Below are 5,941 nucleotides of genomic sequence, written 5' to 3'. Positions count from 1 at the left end.
TTCCCCGCTCCAAGCAGCGTGTCTATGTGTGCGTCAGCACTCAGTGGTTGGCTGTCGGTTCTGTATACACTCTGTATACACTGTATACGTCTACACTGGAGGACACAGGCTTATTTATATACATTGTACAGATCTACATAGGAGGACACAGGCTCATGTATGTACACTGTACACATCTACATAGGAGGACACAGGCTCATGTATGTACACTGTACACATCTACATAGGAGGACACAGGCTCATGTATGTACACTGTACACATCTACATAGGAGGACACAGGCTCATGTATGTACACTGTACACATCTACATAGGAGGACACAGGCTCATGTATGTACACTGTACACATCTACATAGGAGGACACAGGATCATGTATATACACTGTACACATCTACATAGGAGGACACAGGCTCATGTATGTACACTGTACACATCTACATAGGAGGACACAGGCTCATGTATGTACACTGTACACATCTACATAGGAGGACACAGGCTCATGTATGTACACTGTACACATCTACATAGGAGGACACAGGCTCATGTATGTACACTGTACACATCTACATAGGAGGACACAGGCTCATGTATGTACACTGTACACATCTACATAGGAGGACACAGGCTCATGTATGTACACTGTACACATCTACATAGGAGGACACAGGCTCATGTATGTACACTGTACACATCTACATAGGAGGACACAGGCTCATGTATGTACACTGTACACATCTACATAGGAGGACACAGGCTCATGTATGTACACTGTACACATCTACATAGGAGGACACAGGCTCATGTATGTACACTGTACACATCTACATAGGAGGACACAGGCTCATGTATGTACACTGTACACATCTACATAGGAGGGCACAGGCTCATGTATGTACACTGTACACATCTACATAGGAGGACACAGGCTCATGTATGTACACTGTACACATCTACATAGGAGGACACAGGCTCATGTATATACACTGTACACATCTACATAGGAGGACACAGGCTCATGTATGTACACTGTACACATCTACATAGGAGGACACAGGCTCATGTATGTACACTGTACACATCTACATAGGAGGACACAGGCTCATGTATGTACACTGTACACATCTACATAGGAGGACACAGGCTCATGTATGTACACATCTACATAGGAGGACACAGGCTCATGTATGTACACTGTACACATCTACATAGGAGGACACAGGCTCATGTATGTACACATCTACATAGGAGGACACAGGCTCATGTATGTACACTGTACACATCTACATAGGAGGACACAGGCTCATGTATGTACACATCTACATAGGAGGACACAGGCTCATGTATGTACACTGTACACATCTACATAGGAGGACACAGGCTCATGTATGTACACATCTACATAGGAGGACACAGGCTCATGTATGTACACTGTACACATCTACATAGGAGGACACAGGCTCATGTATGTACACTGTACACATCTACATAGGAGGACACAGGCTCATGTATGTACACTGTACACATCTACATAGGAGGACACAGGCTCATGTATGTACACTGTACACATCTACATAGGAGGACACAGGCTCATGTATGTACACTGTACACATCTACATAGGAGGACACAGGCTCATGTATGTACACTGTACACATCTACATAGGAGGACACAGGCTCATGTATGTACACTGTACACATCTACATAGGAGGACACAGGCTCATGTATATACACTGTACACATCTACATAGGAGGACACAGGCTCATGTATGTACACTGTACACATCTACATAGGAGGACACAGGCTCATGTATGTACACTGTACACATCTACATAGGAGGGCACAGGCTCATGTATGTACACTGTACACATCTACATAGGAGGACACAGGCTCATGTATGTACACTGTACACATCTACATAGGAGGACACAGGCTCATGTATATACACTGTACACATCTACATAGGAGGACACAGGCTCATGTATGTACACTGTACACATCTACAAAGGAGGACACAGGCTGATGTATGTACACTGTACACATCTACATTAGAGGACACAGGCTCATGTATATACACTGTATACATCTACATAGGAGGACACAGGCTGATGTATGTACACTGTACACATCTACATTAGAGGACACAGGCTCATGTATATACACTGTATACATCTACATAGGAGGACACAGGCTCATGTATGTACACTGTACACATCTACATAGGAGGACACAGGCTTATGTATATACACTGTACACATCTACATAGGAGGACACAGGCTCATGTATGTACACTGTACACATCTACATAGGAGGACACAGGCTCATGTATGTACACTGTACACATCTACATAGGAGGACACAGGCTGATGTATGTACACTGTACACATCTACATTAGAGGACACAGGCTCATGTATATACACTGTATACATCTACATAGGAGGACACAGGCTGATGTATGTACACTGTACACATCTACATTAGAGGACACAGGCTCATGTATATACACTGTATACATCTACATAGGAGGACACAGGCTCATGTATGTACACTGTACACATCTACATAGGAGGACACAGGCTTATGTATATACACTGTACACATCTACATAGGAGGACACAGGCTCATGTATGTACACTGTACACATCTACATAGGAGGACACAGGCTCATGTATATACACTGTACACATCTACATAGGAGGACACAGGCTCATGTATATACACTGTACACATCTACATAGGAGGACACAGGCTCATGTATATACACTGTACACATCTACATAGGAGGACACAGGCTCATGTATATACACTGTATTACAGCTACATAGGAGGACACAGGCTCATGTATATACACTGTACACATCTACATAGGAGGACACAGGCTCAAGTATATACACTGTACACATCTACATAGGAGGACACAGGCTCATGTATATACACTGTACACATCTACATAGGAGGACACAGGGTCATGTATATACACTGTACACATCTACATAGGAGGACACAGGCTCATGTATATACACTGTACACATCTACATAGGAGGACACAGGCTCATGTATGTACACTGTACACATCTACATAGGAGGACACAGGCTCATGTATATACACTGTACACATCTACATAGGAGGACACAGGCTCATGTATATACACTGTACACATCTATATAGGATAGACACAGGCTCATGTGTGTACACTGTACACATCTACATAGGAGGACACAGGCTCATGTATATACACGGTACACATCTACATAGGAGGACACAGGCTTGTGTGTACACTGTACACATCTACATAGGAGGACAAAGGCTCATGTATATACACAGTACACATCTATATAGGAGGACACAGGCTCATGTATATACACTGTACACATCTACATAGGAGGACACAGGCTCATGTATGTACACTGTACACATCTACATAGGAGGACACAGGCTCATGTATGTACACTGTACACATCTACATAGGAGGACACAGGCTCATGTATATACACTGTATTACATCTACATAGGAGGACACAGGCTCATGTATATACACTGTACACATCTACATAGGAGGACACAGGCTCAGGTATATACACTGTACACATCTACATAGGAGGACACAGGCTCATGTATATACACTGTACACATCTACATAGGAGGACACAGGCTCATGTATATACACTGTACACATCTACATAGGAGGACACAGGCTCATGTATATACACTGTACACATCTACATAGGAGGACACAGGCTCATGTATGTACACTGTACACATCTACATAGGAGGACACAGGCTCATGTATATACACTGTACACATCTACATAGGAGGACACAGGCTCATGTATATACACTGTACACATCTATATAGGATAGACACAGGCTCATGTGTGTACACTGTACACATCTACATAGGAGGACACAGGCTCATGTATATACACGGTACACATCTACATAGGAGGACACAGGCTCGTGTGTACACTGTACACATCTACATAGGAGGACAAAGGCTCATGTATATACACAGTACACATCTATATAGGAGGACACAGGCTCATGTATATACACTGTACACATCTACATAGGAGGACACAGGCTGATGTATATACACTGTACACATCTACATAGTAGGACACAGGCTTATGTATATACACTGTACACATCTACATAGGAGAACACAGGCTTATGTATATACACTGTACACATCTACATAGGAGGACACAGGCTCATTTATATACACTGTACACTTCCACATTTCAGGAGGGATGATGGTATAGCGAAGGATGTCATAGGTCCTTGCAGCATGCCTGCAAGCCGCATACCACCAGCTGTAGAGTATAGCAGGGAAATTTTACTGCCCTAGCTGCTGCAACGAAAAAAAATACAATCACTGCCACCCACATGCCCAGCGTCTAAACTCCAGCTTGTCCAAGCTGCTGGCTTTACAACTCCTGCCTTTTCATCTGGTGAATTCTGCCCCTTCTGTGAATTTGCAGAATGTGCTGTACCACAATGGCAGGTTCCCAGTCACTATTTCTTTGGCATAAGGCCATTCCAGCTCTATACCACCACATGGAAGGCAATGTTGTGGCATCATTGGGCAAGGCAGTCAGCCGCAAAGTCCACCTGATGACCCATGGTTCAGCAAGCATGGTCAGGGACTATATAATTCATTCACAGCACACTGGGTATCTCTTCTTGCAACTAGGAAGGATGCAGGACAGGGCTCCGTGCTGGAGCTTGTTTTGCCGCCACGTCTCCATACAGCTGGAGGTGATGATGTGAGATTTGTCAGCCCCACCCCCTTCTCCTCCATACCCTCCTCTGCTGAATTGTTCTATGAACCACTAGGACCCCCTAGTGTAGGGGCTATTCAACGAGTCTGGCTAATAGATGCCATGCAGTGCTTCAGCTGGTCTGTCTAGGGGACAGGAGCTACACAGCTCTGCAGGGACAGGACCAGATGTGGTTCATACCACGATAATGGCACTAACCTCCTGTCTGGCCTTCGACAGGGAAAGTTGACACATGTGCCATGCATGGCACATGTCCTCAATCTGGTGGTGCAGCATTCTTAAACAGGTATTCGGGGTTGCAAGATTATTATTATTCATGATTTATATAGTGCCAACAGTTTACGCAGTGCTTTACAATGTAGAGGGGGGACAGCACAATTACAGTACAGTTCAATACAGAAGGGACAGGAGGGCCCTGCTCGTAGATTCTAAAGGGAGGGGGTGGTGGTACAAAAGGCTAAGGATGCAGGGAATGATTTGATGGGGGGTGGCTCAGGGACAGTTAGGTGGGTGTGGGATAGGCTTCCCCGAATAAGTGAGTTTTCAGGGATCTCCTAAAGGTGGACAGGTTAGGGGCTGATCAGATATACCGGGGCAGGGAATTCCAGAGAATGGGAGAGGCTCTGGAAGCTAGAGAGCAGGAGGTCCTGGGAAGAGCAGAGGGACGATTTGGTTGATATCTGCAGATGAGGTTGGTGATGTAGCTGGGAGCGACGTTGTGGATGGCCTTGTATGTTGCGGTTAGCATTTTGAATTTTATACAGTGGGGTAGGGTTAGCTAGTGAAGGGATTGGCAGAGAGGGGCAGCAGTCACAGATCGTGAGGTGTAGTAGTCTAGCAGCAGCATTCATAATAGACTGAAGGGGGATAGCCTGCGTAAGGGTAGGCCATTAGGGAGAGAGTTGCAGTAGTCAAGGAAATAATCAAGGAGTGAATAAGTTGCTTTGTGGTATCATTAGTCAGGAAGGGTCGAATTCTGGAGATGTTGTGCAGGTTAAGGCAGCAGGATTTAGCTAGTGATTGGATATGGGGGCTGAAGGAGAGGTCAGAGTCAAGGATTACACCCAGAGCCCTGGCACCCAGCACCCTGCCATGTGTGGAGGGACCAATGGTTGTGTTGTTGATCTTAATGGTAAAGTCATAGGGGGGGACCGGGAAGGA

Source organism: Aquarana catesbeiana, linkage group LG04, assembly GCF_042186555.1.
Source record: "Aquarana catesbeiana isolate 2022-GZ linkage group LG04, ASM4218655v1, whole genome shotgun sequence".
NCBI classification, from domain to species: Eukaryota; Metazoa; Chordata; class Amphibia; order Anura; family Ranidae; genus Aquarana; species Aquarana catesbeiana.
This window is presented reverse-complemented; position numbering follows the sequence as displayed.